General features: G+C 35.9%; 1 long non-coding RNA gene across 2 annotated transcripts in view; it reads left to right on the top strand.

The window, feature by feature from the left end:
* The first annotated feature begins 438 nt into the window (after positions 1-438).
* LOC141580635 (uncharacterized) overlaps positions 439-19,804 on the top strand; it is a 398,860-nt gene continuing 379,494 nt past the window's right edge. For both annotated transcript variants that reach the window (XR_012512909.1, XR_012512910.1), the window contains exon 1: positions 439-808. This is a non-coding gene — a long non-coding RNA (uncharacterized LOC141580635). The remainder of the gene's footprint in view (positions 809-19,804) is intronic.

The following is a 19,804-nucleotide window of genomic DNA, read 5'->3' as shown; positions in this document are numbered from 1 at the left end:
CATGTTACTGGCCTGGATCCTACGCCCACCAAGTGCAAGCCAGGTGCAAATAGGTAAGCTGTGTGTGAGTGAGCGAGCTCAGGGTCAGGCCACCGTGCACAACCAAGTGCACCGGCTGCTGTGGCAGGGCAGGAAGCCCCAGGCACTGACACAGGCACTGGCTCTGTCTGAGGCTGCTGCTGGACCAGGCATACCATAAGCAGCTTTAGATGCAGGTGCCGGCATCTGGACTAAGGGAAGGTGGTGATGCCCCCAAACTCGGAGACACAGCAACTGGGGGGCCCCAAGGGGTGGGGGCACGTGCTACAGCTCTCTCATGCCTGCCACCCACAGATCAGCAAACCATGGGTGGGGGTTACGTTTCAGCTAGTTCAGTCTTGCCACCTAGCTCTGGACCTCAGCTTCTGGGCTGGCTGCAGCCCTGCCCCGGCACGTGGAGCAGCTGCCTGACACCAACGGAGGGTGAAGGATGTAGAGCATTACAGTTACAGTTCTAACCCAGGGAGTCCTAGGGTCTGGGCTTCCAGAAGGGTCGCGGCTCTTCCCTGCCTCAGTCCAAAGAACTCAGGAGTATGTCACCTCCCGCAGCTCAGGGAGCTGGCCAGAAACGTTACAGCCCCTTTGGCTCCTCCCGCAGCTGGGCGAGGCGGCCAGGGCAACGTTACAGCCCTTCTCATGCCGGCCATTCAGCAGGTCCTGACTTCCTGGGTCACATCCAGGAAGAATGAGGTTTCACAGACACCTGGGGGGTGAGCAAAGTGAAGCAGCCGCTCAGTGGAGAGACTGGAGTGGTTTCCCCTACCCGCAGGTGGGTCATCCCGACGCGTGGATTACCTGGGCTCAGGTTGGAGGAAGTGCATGCTGATTGATCCACGGGCTGGCCTGGAAAAAACGTTACTTGATTGGCTGAAAGGTATCCAGGAGGTTCTCACTCCGGCTTTCGGATTCTACTCCGAACTGTTGGCCTGGATTTTAGGCTTCAGGCTGTCTTTCGCTGGAAGGTTTCACTGGGGATGCACCCATTCCTCCTAAGAATTTGTCTGCCTCCTGCTCCTATCACTAAGTGTTTTCATTAAGACCGCAAGTACTACATTGAAAAAGAGTGGTGAGAGTGGACATCTTTATCTTGTTCTTAATTTTAAGGAAATAGTTTTCAGCTTTGCATAATTGAGTGATTTTAATTGTGGGCTTGTGATATATGGCCTTTATTGTGTTAAAATATATTCTTTCTATATCTTATTTATTCAATTTTTATCACGAGGGATAGCAAATTTTGTCAAATGCTTTTTCTGCATCTACTGTTATGACCGTATTATTTTATTATTCGTTATTTTGGTGTTCTGTGTATATTTGTTGATTTGCATGTGTTGAAGCAGTCCTGTATTCCAGGAATACATCCCACTTGATCTTGGTTTATGATCCTTTTAATGTGCTGGTGAATTTGGTTTGCTAGTATTTTGTTGAAGAATTTTCCATCTACATTCATTTTATATTGGTATATAATTTCCTTTTCATGTTGTCTTGCATTAGTATCTGGGTAATGCTGGCCGGAAAAGTGAGTTTGGAAGTATTTTCATCTTTTAAATTTTTTGAAAGAATTTCAGAAATATTGGCCGTTATTCTTCCTTACATGATAGGATGCACAATTTACTAGTGAAGCCATTTGTTCCTGGTCTTTTCTTTGAGGGAAGTTTTTGATTACTAATTTATTTTATTTTTAATTTTTTTTAAAAAATCTTTTATTTTGGTATTGGGGTGCTTGTGAAGGTCTGTTACATAGCTCAAGACATGTCATGGGGGTTTGTTTTTTTTTAGCAACTTATTCATTTCATCTAGGTTATCCAATTTTTGGTGTATAGTTGTTCATAGTAGTGTGTTAAGATTCTGTATTAGTCCATTTTCATGCTGCTGATAAAGACATACCTGAGACTAGATTTAAAGAACAAACAGGTTTATTGGACTTACAGTTCCATGTGGCTGGGAGGCCTCACAATCATGGCATAAGGTGAAAGGCACGTCTCACGTGGTGGCAGACAAGAGAAGAGAATTTGTACGAGGACACTCCCGTTTTTAAAATCACTAGATCTCAAGAGACTGACTCACTATCACAAGAAAAGCACAAGAAAGACCCGCCCTCATGATTCAATCAACTCCCACCAGGTTCCTCCCACAACACATGGGAACTAAGGGAGTTACAAGATGAGATTTGGGTGGAGAGGTGGAACCAAACCATATCATATTCTTTGCATTTCTGTGGTATCAATTGTAATGTCTCCTCTTTCTCTCCTTTTCTCTTAGTCAGTATACCTAACATTTTGCTGTTTTTGTTTATCTTTTCAAAAATTCAACTCAGTTTGTTATTTTTTTTTTTCTATTTAAAAAATTCTTATTTCTGCTCTGATTTTTGTTATTTTCTTCCTTCCACTAATTTTAGGCTTATTTTATTTTTCTGGTTCCTTAACATATAAAGATAGTTTGTTTGTTTTTTTTCTTTTTTTGAGACTTTTTATTTTCTTCATATAGGCATTTATTGCCCTATGCAGCCCCTTTAGAATTGCTGTTTCTGCATCCCATATAAGTTGGTAGCTTATGTTTCCTGTTTTGTTTCAAATTGTTTTTCCATTTACTTTTTGATATCTTAATTGACCCAGTGGTTTTTCAGAAGCATGGCATTACATTTTCACATACTTGTAAATATATTAGTCTTTTTTCTGTTATTAATATTTAGTTTTATAAAATTATGTTCAGAAAAGAAATTTTTCTGTTCTTAATCTTCTTAAATTTGTTAAAACTCATTTTGTAGCCTAACTCATGATCTGTCCTTGCAAATGTTCCATGTGTGCTTGAGAAGAATGTGCATTCTGGTACTGTTGGATGGAATTATCTTTATTTGTCTGTTAGGTCCATTTGGTCTAAGGTGAAACCATGTCCAGTGTTTTCTTATTGATTTACATCTGAATAATATACATATTGTTGAATGTGACATATAGAAGTCCCTTACTACTATTGTATCATTCTCTATTTCTCCCTTCAGAACTGTTATATTTACTTTTTATTTATAGATCCTTCAAAGTTGCATGCATTTATAGTTTTAATTATTATATTCTTTTTTATAAGTTGACTCCTTTATTTTTATATAATGACCTTTGTCTCTTTTTCAGTTTGTGACTTAAAGTCTGTTTTATCTAATATAAAGGCTATGGTTTAAATGCTGTTGTTCTCTCCAAAATTCATGTGTTGAAATTCTGCCCCCAAGATGATGGTATTAGGAGGTTGTGCCACTTGAAAGTGATTTAGTAATAAGAGCAAATCCCTCACAAGCAGAATTATTGCCCTTATTAAATAGATCCCAAAGAGCTTGTTCACCCCTTTATGAGGATGCAACCGGAAGGTATTATTCATGAGACAGAAAATACTTTGTTGTGAGGAAAATGGTTTCGGGTTGTCAGGACAAAACTAGAAAGTATTATTCATGAAACAGAAAATGGTTCCTCATCAGACATTAAATCTGCTGGTGTTTTGACCTTGGACTTTCCAGCCTACAGAGCTGTGAGAAATTAGCTTTTGTTACTTATAAACTTCCCTATTTACGGTATTTTATTATACCAGCCAAAATGCACTATAACAATAAGTATAGCTACTTCTATTCTCTTTTGGCTTCTATTTGCATGGAATATCATTTTTTTGTCCCTTTATTTTTAGTGTACATGTATTTTCAAGGGGGAGGTGAGTCTCTTGAAGGCAGAATTTAGTTGGATTTTTAAAAATCCATTCAGTCATTCTATTTTTTTCACTGCAGAATTTAATCAAATTACTTATAAGTAAATTTATCCATATCTTAGAATTATTGAAAGTTCTGTAGAGGAAACTAGATTTAACAACCTATTATATTTCATAAATCTCAATGTGAACATTTCAAAATGAAGCTTAAGGTGTTTATTTATTAAATATCTGACCTTACATTTGATGTGTCTTTCAATTATAATTTGCAACTTTTTGTTTTTTATTTTTCTCTTTCTCTTTTTATTTTCCTTTTTCTATTATGGTGGAATAATTTAAAATCAGTGGCTTTATAAGCTCAAAAAATTTTATAGTTTTCTATCAAATCAAATATATGTTTATATTTGTACATCTATATATGTTTACAAAACTGGTAGATAATGCCTGCTTGAAGAATTAGTTTTCTAGAAAATTATTGTTTTCAGTTATGTCCATGGGGATATAACATTCAATGCCTCCATTATTAACAAAGTTATCATATGGCCCAAGACTTTGATAATCAGCTGTAGTAACCAGCCTTTCAAATGGCTCCCCATGATCTCTGCCTTCTGGTATTCACATTCTCATGTATTCCTTCTTACATTTTACCAAGCTTGGTGGATGTGATCATTAGGATATGGTAGAATATAAATATAAGAAAACATTTTTATAACCTTGGAGATAGGAAAAGTTTTTAAAAGTTATAAGCAATACTCTGAAATGAAATAAAATATTTACTTGTCTAAATATAAAAGCATTACCAAATACTATGGCAAAACAAAATTAATAAGCATATTTTTCCATTTAAAGTTTAAACAATAGCACCACAATTTGAAGAAAATTTTTAAAAATATGTAAGAGAAATATAATATAGACAAATATACAAAAATGTGAGGTAAAACATAAAAACAACAAATGAACTAAAAGAAAATGAATAATTTCTTGAAGTAATGGCAATAAAATTGTATCAACAAATTAACATAAATGACCGTTCAAAATAAGGCAATAATAATATGTCATTTTTTGACCCATTTCAATAAAAATTAAAAATGAGAGATAGCAATTATCGCGTCAACTGGATGAGGAAAATGTTACATTATAAATAGCATAATTTTAAGGGCAATTTAGTAGGATATACCAAAATAACAAAGTGCATCTTCTCTTTTTAAAGCATTGATACTCTTTCTATTAACATAGTAATTTATACATATGAAAAAAAGACAGTGATATTTATTACATCAGAATTTATAAAAATAAAATGTTAGAATAATACAAATGTTCATTGATAAAGGAATGCATAAATTATTTTACATGCATGTTTTTGAACTCCACATAGAATTAAAAACAGTGATACAGATCTATATGTTGTGACCAGAAATTATATCTAATATTGAAAAGTAGATTATGTATACGATACCAAAAGTACAAGAAACTAGAGAAAAAATATACAAACTGAACATCATGAAAATTGAAAACTTTTGGCCAGCTTTGGTGGCTCACAGCAGCACTTTGAGAGGCTGAGGTGGGTGGATCACTTGATACGAGGAGTTTGAGACCAGTCTGGCAAACATGGTGAAACTTAATCTGTACAAAAAATACAAAAAATTAGCCTGGCATTGTGGGGTAAGCCTATAATCCCAGATCTTCAGGAGGCTGAAGCACCAGAATTGCTTGAACCGGGGTAGCGGAGGTTGCAGTGAGCCAAGATTGGGCCATTGCACTCCAGCCTGGGTGACAGAGCAAGACTCCATCTTAAAAATGAAAACTTTTGTTTATGACAGGACACTATGAATGGAATAAAAAAAAGCAGTAGCATACAGAATGAAAGAAAATATTTGCAAATTGTATAGCTAGTAAGAGGTAAATATCCAGGATGTACAGAACATTCCTAAAACTCAACAATAGCAACACAAACTCAATTCAAAAATGGGATTGAATAGACATTTCTCCAAAGGAAATACACAACTGGCCAATAAGCACAAGAGAAGATGTTCAATATCATTAATCATTAGGAATTACAAAGCATACTGTAATATCTCACAGTAATTAGAATGGCTACTACCAAAAGATTAAAAAAAAAAAGAAATAAAGAAAGAAAAGAAAAACCAATCAAGTATTGGCCTAAATGTGGAAAAATTGGAACCCTTGTACATTGCTGATGGAAATGTAAAATAGATACAGCTGCTATAGAAACAGTATGGTGGTTTCTAAAAAAAAAAAACAGAAAACTAAATTAGCATATGACCCAGCAATACCACTTCTGGATTGGGGTACATTTCTTTCTTATTTTTAAATAAATTAAAAGCTGGGTCTCAAAAAGATAGTCATATATCCATGTTCATCAAAGTATTATAGAATGATAGCCAAAACATGGAAGTAACCCAAGTGTTCATTGACACATGAATGTATAAACAGAATAGGATATAAACACCGATGGGACATTACTCAATTTTAAAAAGCAAAATTGTGACAAATTCTGCAACATGGATGAACCCTGATGATAATATGCCAAGTGAAATATGCCAGCCACACACAAAAAAATCAAATACTGTATGAGGTACTTAGAGTAATCAAATTCATAGCCCCATTTATTATTGTATCTAGATTAGTCTTACACAATTACCTAGCAACATGGAAGCTAACTTCCAAGTTGGAGAGAAAGAAAATAACTTCCTTTCCTATTCAAGCAACTGCCCAGTCCCTAATTTCCCTAGCCGTTTTTATGTTAGCTACCAACTGTGTTTCATCTGTAATCTTACCTTAAATAAACAAGGTGTATGGGAGTCCCCCAAACACTGTTATATTAATGAAGTCCATCCTAGTCTCTCAAAGAGGGGAAGTCACTCTGAAAGCATTACTGTTGGGCCTCAGTGGGTGTGGGGTTTGAGATAGCATTGAATTTATCTACAGAGTAAGTCCTGCACCTTGTTATAATGCTCATGCTTGTTCCTCTTCTATCTCATTTCAATATAGTCTCAATAAAGCCTCTTTTTTACGGACTATGCTTTCCAGAATAATTTGGACTTTTCTGTAAATAAAGTAACTGAGTTAAAAGGATATTAGCTAGGAGTGGGATATAAAATTTTTCTGAGAATGAGTATATTATTCATTTGAATTGAGCCTTCAGAACCTGTAAATCACAGCAGCTCTGTGGCAGTCAGGTCTACCAATGTACATGGCCTGCTAGAGCCAGGCAAAAAACATTACCATGTAGTATTTACATAATACTGATAATATGTTAATATTTATGAAGAATTTGCTTTATATCTTGTACTGTTTTAGGTGCTGTGCTTTGGAATTAGAGAGATCTACATTCTAAGTTTACTCTATCATTTCTAGTTGTGTGACTTGAGGCAGATTTCTAACTTCACTGACCTTCTACTTATTTCTAAAGTAGAGATATGGAAATACTTGCTTAGGAGAATTGTTGTGAGGATTAAACCTGTAATGCATTTCAAGTGTTTAGCAGAGTACCTAACACAAAATAAACATTTGCTAGCATTTTAATTACTTCCCATAGACTGGCCTCACTATGATTTTTGATATTCTAGTTTATGACTCAGAAAATCCAGCTATTTTGCTTCACTTTGGTCAAAGCATAAGTTAATGAAGTTTTATTTTCACACTCTCTTTAAAGCAATTAGATATAACTTCTGTTTCTTCTTTTCTTCTTCCCATTCCCTGTATATTTCTTAGTGGCATTAAGACTGACAACCAGGTGATGAAATTTCCATTTCAAAATGGAAAAAGCCATACTACTTACAAAGTGACAAAGAAAAAAACTTTTGATTCTATTATGTCAGATGCAATATAATTATTTCTTACTATTGTGATTTTGATGAAAATTGTGGTTCCACAACTTTCAGTATATAATAATGTCATCCTCCAATCCTCCTTTTATTAAAAAGTAAATGCTATGTGTAAATATAAATGATGAGCACATACACACATAATTTGTTCATTGATTTCCTAGTACCTGCGCATTCAGACACAATCAAAGCAGAGCAAAAGAAATTACCTGTAACCCAAGGTCACTCCTGTCCCTGCCACAGTGGGCTCTGTAAAATTGCAGACTAAGTGGCCACCTTCCTTGAGTGGAACAGATGGGACTCCTTAGCCTGAAAAACATCACCTCCCATTGTGCCTTGTAAGGTCATTGTTAGAATGCAAAACTACTTTGTAGGGGAAGGTATCAGATAAAGAGAGTTAAATAAAATGAGGGAAAAGGAATTTCCAGGACATAAAGGCCTAAACATTGTGATACTTTCAAATGTAATATGTTAATGTAAATGAGTCTTTTAGGGTCAGAAGGTGCATTTATGGCCGAATAAGGACTGAGATGTGATAAATGTTAAAAGAGATAATGCTCTGGGAACACATACTGTCTGTTTAAAATTAGTGCCCCCTCATTGCTGTAATATGAGTTATAAAGAGGGTTTAGGGTGAGATGGAGGTAGAGATTGGAGTGACCAACTGGAAATACATACTACTGTACGTATTTTCATTTTCTTTTGTTTGAATGGAGATACTGTAGTTTGTGGCCTTCATTGACCTCCTTATCACAATGCTTTGGACTCTGGTCACTCAGTAAGGTCTGGAGCACTTGAGATGTTTAATTTTATAAATCTGAAAGCTAATTACATGGTGATGTGGCTAGCTGATTTAGAATTGATGGTGTCTGTTTTATATAATTTCTACCACCTCTCAAGTAAAGCAAAGATATGTCACTTGACCCATTTTACTCATTCTATTTGATCTGTTGATGAGGATGCAACCAGGATCCTGAAAGCATATCTCAGGTTATTATTTTAGAAATTTTATAGTATAGCAAGGCAACAGACTAGATACAAGTAGAGTCATGTTCATAGTTGGTAATAAATGCATCTTTGTTAAAAAAATGAATAAATAAACAAATATCACTGCTACTCAGTTCAATGGAATATTATGTGGTATATTAGATGATATAATTCTTTTTTTTCTTGATGTGCATTGTGCAGTTTTGATAAAGACCAAACTTATATGAGACAGGAGGATAGGCAACTGCCCCATCATCTCTATTCTAAGGCTTTCAAGTAGTGCATCTACAAAAATCAAGAGCAAAAATAAGTTCTCTAAAATGATTCTTATGAATGACATTTTATCTCTAGAAGTTTCTATTCTTGGAATTCATAAACATCTTCTTTCTAATAGTAACTTTAAGTTCATTCAGTGAAGGTCTTGATTACATGTCTTGATAGATATTGAAAAATGTAAAACTGTAGTTTATGAAAATCATCAGCGAAAACGATATTGAAGTGATCATAACTTGTATAGGAAAATGAAAGCAAAAGGGAAATAATGTTCAGGTATTTGGTCATATCGGCCCAGAGAGAGAAGAGACCCTGTTTTATCAGAGTAGTCAAGTTGTATTAGTCCATTCTGACACTGCTATAAAGATAATTCCCCAAACTGGGTAATTTATAAAGAAAAGAGTTTTAACTGACCCACAGTTGTGCATGGCTGGAGATGCCTCAGGAAACTTACAGTCATAGGGAACGGGGAGGTAGGCATCATTCTTCCCAAGGTGGCAGGAGAGAGGAGAGCCGAGGAGGAACCTTGAAACACTTAGAAAACCATCAGTTCTCATGAGAACTCAGTCACTGGAACAGTATGGGGAAAACTGCCCCAGTGATCCAATTGTCTCCCTCCCTCAACTTGTTGAGATTACAGATCCCTCCCTCGACACGTAGGGATTACAATTCAAGAGGAGATTTCAATGGAGACACAGAACCAAACCATATCACAGCCCCCATTAGTAATTTAGTAATACATAAAGCTATAGATTTAACCGAATTCATAATTGCACACAAATTGCGACAGATCAATAATGAGTGCTGACAATTTTGTGCTTGGAACAATCCTAGAGTTACATTTGTATGTATCTTGAATGTCAATTATAACTAATTAATTAATGGGAAAATGGCAGCATAAAGGCTGTGTATACACTGTTGTTATAACCATGCATTGTAAGAAATGAATACGTAGTGTTAAGAAAAAGTTGACACAACTCCAGGCAATGGAATTAAAATGGCATGAAAAGGACAGCATAGGAAAGCCCAGTCTACCTTTCTGTCAGCTTTAACCTGTGTGCCCCTCCCTGGGCAAATGACAATGCTACAGATGACACCAGCCTGCAGTCTTGAGGGATATTTTCTGTGATGAATTGGCAGCAGAGCAGCAGTGTTCTCTACATTTTTACTTCTACATTTTGTATTAAATTGCACAACCTGAGGACAAGAATTCAGCTTTTTATCTGGATGTGTATTGAGGTTTGCTATGTGAAATGTCTTCATTATTCTCAAATAACCTTTCCCTTGAATATAGAAACTGTCACCCTCGACAAAACATAGCAGTCCAAAGAGATCAATATTCAGTCTCCTTTCCAGATGTTGTAAAGAAATGAGTGAGTTCCCAGAATGCTTTAGACTAATTTCACAGTGAGATGTAAAAGGAATAAATTTTTTCTCACCCCAGCCAGCAATCTGTTAAAGCTCTGAAGCGTAAGGCCCGGTATTTCTCACACAGTGGTTTCTGTCCTATTGACTATACATATGTGCCATTTTTATTCAAGGCAATGACTGACTCCAACCAGCCAACCAATTTTCTCTATAGAATCTTGAAGCTGCTAATACCTGATGGTGAATTTAACACCACTGGCAGGATACCTGCATTTATTCATTTTAAATATGTCTGTAAAATATGTGGCAATTTTAGCTTGGTGAGGGAATTTATCTTTTCTTCATCTGTGACTAACTTAACAACACACTGAACCACCCTCATGGCAGAGGTGGTACATCAATCCTGGTGTACAATTAGTCTGTGCCAGAAATTCCCAGTGTTAGTACCATCAAAGACTTCAGAATTCATCTTGTTGTCTTACTGAAACCTGGAGAGGTTATGTTACTCATAGGCTCTTATATAGCAGTACTAAATTTAATTGTAGACTAAGAATAATCTGTAATTATTCTTGATGTAATAACAGACTCAATTCCAGAAACCAAATCACCAAGTCAAATATTCTTTCTATTATATACTCACTGTTAACCAAAATCTCATCATCTAGTCTTTATTTTAAAGTAGGGAAGGGGAAGGAAGAGGAGAAACTACAATTTTAAAAATATTTATGGTGAATAAAATATTATGCAAAATATTTTCACACATATCTAATCCCCAGAATGCCCCTGCAAGTTATGCATGACTGTCACTAATTTTTAAATTCTAGCAAAATATAATCAGAATGTTTAATTACTATTGCCCAATGCTCTACTGTTAACTAAACATCGATGAATCTAGTTTGTACAAATCTGTTACTAAAGTTCAACTGCAAAAAATAGAAAGAAAGAAAAGAAAAAAGAATTGTCCTGGTTCTCTTTCAGGGTCACCCTGCAGTGTCCTCACTAAATACCAAAGATAAATACTGAAGTTATGTTTTCTGCTGCTCTTATTAGTCTACCTCCTGTTTCCCTTGCCCATATCAGTCAGGGGAACAAAAAGGAAATGGAGGTGAAATAGTTATGGAGAATGAATGTGCTTTGCCTCTCTGTCAGCTCTCCATGCCGTCACCGCAGAACCATGACTTCCATTTCAGTTCCCTCTCCTGTTTGTGATGGAGCTCACCTCTCCTCCTTGCTGGTGCTTTCTACTTGATTCCTCAAAGCCCTTCTCTTTCTCTTATGAATGTTCCAGGGTTACAAGTAATAGATTAAGCGTGGTCCCTCACTTTTGAGTCAACCTTGCTGGTTACTTTCTTAATATGTATGCTTACCTTTGCTGCCATCACTCTTTCTGCCTCTGCTATTGTTCATTTTAATACTAGCTCCATCAGAACTGCACCAAGGCTCACAGAAACACAAGAGTGTTCTCTGTTTCTTGGGTCCTTTCATTAGGATTTCACAAAGCTCTTCTCTTTCTCTTTTCTTATGGATGCTTCAGGGTTACAAATAGCATATTAAACCTGGTCCCTCACTTTTGAGTCTACCTACTGGCTACATTTTCAATATGTATGTCAACGTGGCAGAGAACAGTAAATTGATACCATAAATTGTTTCAAAGGAACACAGTTTTATCTTGTTATTGTCAATCCATCTCTCAGATCAATGTCAAGACCCTTCATCTCTTTTATTCCTTAGGATGAACGTTAAGGGCACAATTTCTGAATACTGGAAAGAGATGTGTGTACCAGGTTTCATTTGGGAGAGACTGTCTAGAGACTCACTCCACATTCCTTATATGATTTTTCAAAAGTTTTCCTAAAAGACTCGTTAAATGCTTATGCAAAGAAAACTCCTGTTATAACATCTGACTTCTCAGCATCTCTTTACAGTGTATGTCAGTTAGAATTCCTTCTGGAAGTCTCATAGCACTCATTCTGGCCAAAATGAAATAGAATCTGTCCTAGTAGGTTTTTTCTTCTTGTCATATATTTCACTAAAATTGTTCAATTCAACCAGTGACTACAATCACCTCTTAAGATAACACAGTGGTTTACCTCAGCAGTCACAATTACCCTGATGAGTAAATTTGAAGAGGTTGTTTAAATGAAGTTGCTAAGAAAATATTTCAATAATCAGAAGGGGCATGGGTCTCGAAAAAGCAGCCATTTAGGATGGATGTCATAACAGTGAGACTCAGAAAAGCATCATATGAAAGGATCGACAGAGATGATAGAGTCATGATAGAGATGATAGAATCATGAAAGAGATGATAGAGTCATGATAGAGATGATAGAGTCATGATAGAGTTAACGATAGAGAAATAAAAATGAAGTGAAAGATTGCAGGAAACTAAGAAAACAAGCAAAAGGACTCTAGCATCTAGATTGCAATATGTATGAATTTCAGTGAAGAGATAATATTGCTCCAGATGTGGGGACAGTGGTGGTCAAAGGTTACCACTTTCATGAATGGTCACAAATATTAATGAAGGCATAAGACGACAGGTTATTTTCAATTAAAAGTTGAAAATACTCCCAGGGTACATCAAGTTCATTGATTATTTTTCCTTCTTATTCTTTGCTCTTTCTACTAGTAGTCGTACTCTTGAGTATTTTTATGACTAGCTTATATCTTGCTATTGCTGTGGGCTGGATGACACTTGGCACCACCATATGGGCTCATTTACTTTCTGTTATTTTATTTTATCTTTTCCAGGTACCCAGCTTCAATCAGTGTCCAGTGTGTTCTAGATTATGAATATTTAATAATTATTCACTGGCAGCGGTTCTCCTACCATGCCGTAGAGAAGGCATGATCCCTGCCCATGTAGATGTATTATGAATTCAACTACCCTGCTCCTTAAATGGATCAGCATATATTCACACACCTGTCTGTAATGCTCGTTGTTTCTCTCCTGTCCTCAATCTGGTAGAAATACAATGACCACAGATATGGCCTAACAAAGCAGGGCTGAGTGTCAAAACATGCGCTTTTTTGCTTTTGTACATTTTTCACCCTTTGGTGAGAATGCTTATCATATCTACCACCTTCATACTCATCTCTTCTTCTGGCAAACTTTGTTCAATTTTGTGACTTATTGGAATCCTAGTCTGAAAAACCAGCTGGTTGACTGCTTATATGTTAATAATTTAATGATATACTCAATCCCCTTGGGAAAGCCCAAAGTCTTTTATAGTGAGCAAAAGAAGAGCTAATACCCTGGATCATTATGGGGTTAAAATCTAGGCCAGGCTATCAGAATACAATGGTTGGAAATGAGCGAAGAAGTCAGAAAGCTATCAATTCAAACCTTGCTCTTCTGCCTTCTCAATGAATAATATGACTTAGCTTATATGAGCTTCATTTTCCTGTTTATAAATACAGACATACCTGTGTATACAGCTGTTGTTAAGACTGAGTGAAAAAATGTATGTAAAGTTCTTAGCTCAGGCTCAGTACAAATGAGAACTAATTAAATCAAAGCTCTTATTATGATTAAGAATTTAACAGCATCCATTTTCAGGTTTTAGTGTTTCTCTGAATATTTGCTCTGCTTTCGCAAATACCCCCTTTGAATGTTGGTTTCTGATCATGGTTGGTGCAATCTAATATGATTGAGGCTTTCTCCCAACTGGGAGAGTACCAGTCTTAGGAGTGACTGAGCTCCTGTCCACACATGAGAGAGAGAGAGAGAGAGAGAGAGAGAGAGATTGAGAGAGAGAGATAGCCTTTGTGTGTGTGTGTGTGTGTGTGTGTGTGTGTGTGTGTGTGTTTGTTTGTGTGTGTAATTTTTCCCATGTTCTTTTTTTTTTAATTGTCCCCATTTTCTTCTAAGACCAAGAAAAACATGGATAGGTAAGATGAAAAGGACCAAGTAATAACTCATCCTGATTTATAGGCAAGCCCCTTTATAGAGCTTCAGAAAGATGCTACAAGAATTATAGAGCTGTTATATAGCTTACTAAACTACTCTGTTCTTCCGCTATGTCACACAGTTTTGGATTTAAGCCAAAGTTCTCAGCATTATTTGTCAGAATTACTTTTCTTTCTCTCTTAAGACCCTTTTAAAATTGGGTGTGATATTGTGTGTGTTTCATCACAGATTCATATTTCTGAAAACAGGATATAGTTCTAACATTTTATGATCAACAGATTGAAACAAAAGATTGTCGCTGAGCAAAATCAATGATAGTGGATTAAGAACTTTGTAAGTTCCTCCATCACTGGAAGTAATTGTGTTCCAAACAAAATCAAAGAGGTAATCATCACTGTCTCAAATTATGATGTTCACAGTTTTTTTTCTTAAGTTCAATTTAGGCTGAAACATTTGAATTTGTAATAAGCTAAATATCTTTGTGAAATTAACAGGCACTATCTAAGAAGATTTCACCAAAAGAAAAAAGAAAAGCACTTAAAACTTAGCATATGGCTTGAGATCCAGGAGCGAGAAAATCATTACCAGGGAACATGGAAAATATCAATTAAATTAAGGTTACCACCTGCCTGTTCTCAATCAGAATATTTCACAATAAAAGGTGTGTCCAATATCTTGATTGACTTTATTTCTATACCAATATTTTCCCTTGAGATTTGAAACTCTAGCTTTTACTATATCATTCAGCTTTTCTCTATACTTACAGCCATGCCTATCTTCAAAGAAACAATTTCTTTTTAGGATTGATAGAAAAAAATCTTTTTTTTTTTTTTTTTCTTTTGAGGCAGTTTTGCTCTTATCACCCAGAATAGAGTGGAATGATGAGATCTCAGATTACTGTTACCTCCATCTTTCACGTTCAAGCAATTCTCCTGTCTCGAGTAGCTTGGATTACAGGCACCCACCACTACGCCTAATTAATTTTTTTTTTTTATTTTTTTTTTAGTAGAGATGGGATTTCACCGTATTGACGAGTTGGTCTCAAACTCCTGGCCTCAGATGGCCTTGGCCTTTCAAAGTGCTGGGATTACAGGCATGAGCCACCACGCCTGGCCAGGATTGTTATAATGAAATTCTAATAGGACACCTACTTATAGTCTAATTAGGATACCTACTTATTCTCTTGTTCTCTTTCCATCTATCTACTGCATTTTTTTACAGAACAATTTTTCTAAATTGTATATATGATCATACCATTCTTCTAAATCATTTTAGTCATCCTGAATTTTCTTCTTGAAAAACTTCTAAACCCTTTTTCAAACTGTTAGTACAAGGCCTCCATTGGTTTTCTCCATATGCTGCCCCTTCTCCCACATGTACCTGTAACCTTGACCTTTCAGATCAGCTGCAATTTATTATCACCAGCATTCGATTTCTCTTGCTATTTTTGCTGAAGAGAATGTCACTCTTCTTTCTTCCCAAGTCTCTGCTAATCCCATAGGTCACTAAGCCATATGAGGGCAATGATAGTATGGTTTGGGCTTCCTATTTTGCTTCCAGCACTCATTAGAATGACTACTAAGTAGTTGGTAGTCAATAAATAAATTTTCTGAACAAATGACAGATTGCCCAATTTAACAATAACAACTTCCAGAAAATTATCTTTAGATTCTGGGCCTTACTCTTAGTATTTTGGTAACAGATAATGAATGTTTGTACTCACTGGTTGTAACTTTGTCTTGATTGCATACCACCACTCTCATGATTAAGAACACCTTCAAGATTGGCTACATTTATTTCTGTAACCCAAGTTTTAGCACGTGATTTATTTTTGGTCCAAATATTTTCATTCCATGTTCTGTACTTCATGTTTTTAGTTCTATCAAAGTGCAGGGGAGACAATTATTGGAAGTGCTCTTACCACATTTGGCAAAGTAAAATCTGTAGATGGGAAGAATTGAAGAAATAGCTCAGAAATAAAGAAGTCAGCTTATTCAGCCTGAGGCAGAAGTCAAAGTCAGGAAATGAGTTCAGACAACTCTAATCATAAAAAAAAAAAAAAAAAAAAGGACAAAAATGAATGGATAGTCACCTCACAAGCTCATTTATTCTTTCCGTGGTCATTTACTGAGCTCTTATCACATGTTAGGCATTAGTCTGGTGCTGGGACAAAGCAGTGATAAGCAGATAAAAATCTCTGCTGTGTTGGAGCTGACATTCTTGTTGGAGAGACTGATAGTAAAAAATAAATAAGTCAAAAATATAGAGCACCAGATGGTGAAGATTGCTATTGGGAAAAAAAAAAAGTACAATAAAATAAACCAAGGAATAGGGAAATTTATTACTAGAGAAAGAGGTTGCTTTTACATTAAAAAAACAAACAAACAAACAAACAAACAAACAAAAAAAACTAAATGTTGTCAGGGAAGTTCTTTCTGAAGTGACACTTGGCGGAAGAACTTAAGAAAATGTATATAATTCACAGTGATAGTCTGTGCTCTAGTAACAAATTAACTCAGCAGTATCAGTGGAACAATGCAACCAAAGATGATTTCTTGCATTTGTTGCATGTTCAGCAAGGGTTGGTGAGGGGTTCTGCCCCTCACAGTCAGTGAGGCATCAAAGCAAGTGGCAGCTCCACCTAATTTGGACTGCACAGGAGCATATGGCCCTAGATGTCTCTGTGCTGTGGGAGAGAAACTAGAGTCACACATCAGTTTTTATTGTATGTGCTTCAGTCTCAAAGTCATACATATCCCTTCTGCTTACAGCCTAGCAATCAGAACTAATCCCATGACTCAATCCTACACAAAGGGACAACCAAAGAAAACTTGTGGTATTATTTCCTCTGGCTGCTTTAACAAATTACCACAAACTTAGAGACTTAAAGCAGGACAAATTCATCATACTACAGTTCAAAAGATCAGACCTTCTAAAATGGGTGTTGGCCACTGTGTTTTTCCCAGAGACCCTGAAGGACAATTTATTGTATTGCCTTTTCTAGTTTCTAAAGCTGTCCTCATTCCTTGGCTTGTGGCTCCATTTGACATTATCTCTTCTCTCTCTGCTTTCATCATTGCATTGCCTTTTCTCCAACTTTGAGCCTTTTGTCTTCCTCTTACTGGGATGCTTGTGATTGTAATGGGCACTCTTGGATGATCTGAGATAGTCTCCCCATCTCCAGATCTTTAATCACTCTGCAAAGTCTGTTGTTATGCAAGGCAACATAGACACATGTTCTGACATGTTCTAGGGAGTATAATGTGGACAACTTTGGAGGGAGAGCATTGTCCTCTCTACCACACTTGATGTGATACAACAAAATGATCTTTACTTCCATGATAAACCTAGTATCAGTATTCTAGATCTGGGTCAAAAACAACATAGTTAATGGAGCAATGAATTCAAAAATCTCTGTGTTGAGAATACATTGAGGGATCACCAAGGACATGAGTTTGGATAAGCGGGACAAGAGGCAGAATAGCAGGAGACAAGATCTGAGAGGTAAGGGAGGAGTGAGTGGAAGGAGGTCATGATGAGCCTTCCCCGTAGGCCTTTATCTTAAGCAGGCTAGGAAGCCATTGAAAAGTATTTACCAAACGAGGAACATAATTTTAGAATGGACTGCAGAGTTAGAGTAAAAAACTGGAAAGAACACTCCAAAGTGAGTCAAAACAGAACATTCAAAGTGACAACAACAGCTGAGAGTGAGGTCCAATCCAACTAACAGTATTGACTGTGCCAGCTGATTTCTATTAAAATTCTGGTTTGTCTTTCAAGAGCCCTGAGGATTCTGGCAGCAAGAAAATTGTGTATGGAATAATTGAGACAATTTGCCTATCCAGCTATGTGGTAGAATATTAGGTCACAGCTCTTCCCAAACTTTTTATCATAATAATTATATATGCATAGTTATTTAGAACAGAATAAGTTTATTTAATGTCATATATATATATATATATATATATATATATATATACTTAGTCTAGAAGGTAAGTGAAGAAAGATTAATTCAACACTCTCAAGAGAAGGAATTTGTCTGTTATTTTTATTCACTAGACTCTAATTAATTAGAGACAACAAAGATTTTCTCCCCTTTGAGTTGATATTTAACCAACAGAGAACATAAGGGGGTTGGGGTATAAATAGCTTCACTAAAAGAGCTAACTTTTATAGGGTACTACTATTAGTGAGCACAAAATAGCTGCAGGTTATTATGATGCTAAGCAATAAATGGAAGAGGAGTAATCTTATCCTCAAGTTTATAGATGAGGAAACTGAGTTCAGAGATTAAGAACTGTTTAAACTCAACATCAACCACAGTGACTAAGTTGTAAAGCCAGAGTTCCAAACAGGCAGGCTGACCCCAGCATCAACCTTCTCACCACTGTATGTCTTCCATGATCTGAAGTCTGCTCCCATCTCAAATATACACAAGTATTTTCAGAATATTCAACCAATTATCATATTCATTAAATTAATCAACAATCATGAATTGGTAGCTTTTGAATTATCAAAGATATTTGATGTTCATATGTAATTCTGAGCCTTATAGAAAAGAACTCATTCGATAAATACCATATAATTCCTGGTGTTGTAGATATATAACACGATAAATAACTCATGTTTTATAAAGTTCTCTGGTACACCACAGTTGAAACACAAACTGTTTTCAAATTAAAACTCATTGTAACTTTTTATCCATAATTTTGTCTAAACTCTTAAAAAGAGTTTTTTTTTAAAAAAAGATATTTTTCTTTCTAGGTTCTTTAACCTCTTGGGAGTAGCAAACATCTTAATTTTGCTTTTTACTGTATAAAATTTGTGATTTATTTGACCTAATTTAGAAATCAATCTAGTATCTTGGGATTTTTATGATCAAGCTTATGCTATATCTCTTTTTCTCTCTTTCTTAATTTTATCCAATTAATCATATCCCCCTGGACTTCTTGTTTTCAGAATTCAGACTGCAATGTTTCTTTGATCAAGTGTTGGCATTTAATGTGCATTTGTGGAAGTATATAGGCATACCTGTCAAAACCACTTAAAATACTTAGACCCTCTCCCCCAATTACTCATGTACACATCATACCTGCCCATTAACATGGCAAAAAATATTTGACTAAAACATACCTCAGTGGATGTGGTATTGAACCTAACAGTAAATTTTATTTCTTGCTCTCTGTCCAAATATTGGAAAAATAATTTAGTAAGAAACTCCAGAAAAATAATGTAAGATTTTTTCCAAGTATATAAAATAATCTTTTGTGTGTGCATGTGTGTGTCTGTGTGTGTATGTTAATTCAGACCATTTTAAGTATATAAATTGAAGATTTAGAAAACAAAACATTCACTTTACATTTATGAGACAATAGGAAGCCTAATGAGAAAAAAAGAGTGTATATTCTGTTAAGAATCAGATAAATGTTTTCATAATTTTTTTATTATACTTTAAGTTCTGGGGTACATGTGCAGATCTTGCAGAATTGTTACATAGGTATACACATGCCATGGTGTTTTGCTACCTACATCCCCCATGTATTTCTCCCAATGTTATCCTTCCCCAATTACCCCATGCCGTGCTATCCCTCCCTTAGCCCTCCACCTCAAACAGACTCCAGTGTGTGATGTTCCCCTCCCTGTGTCTGTGTTCTCATTGTTCAACATCCACCTATGAGTAAAAACATAAGGTGTTTGG

This window comes from Saimiri boliviensis, chromosome 1, assembly GCF_048565385.1.
Source record: "Saimiri boliviensis isolate mSaiBol1 chromosome 1, mSaiBol1.pri, whole genome shotgun sequence".
NCBI classification, from domain to species: Eukaryota; Metazoa; Chordata; class Mammalia; order Primates; family Cebidae; genus Saimiri; species Saimiri boliviensis.
The sequence above is the reverse complement of the archived record's forward strand: the minus strand, read 5'-3'. Positions and strand labels throughout refer to the sequence as shown.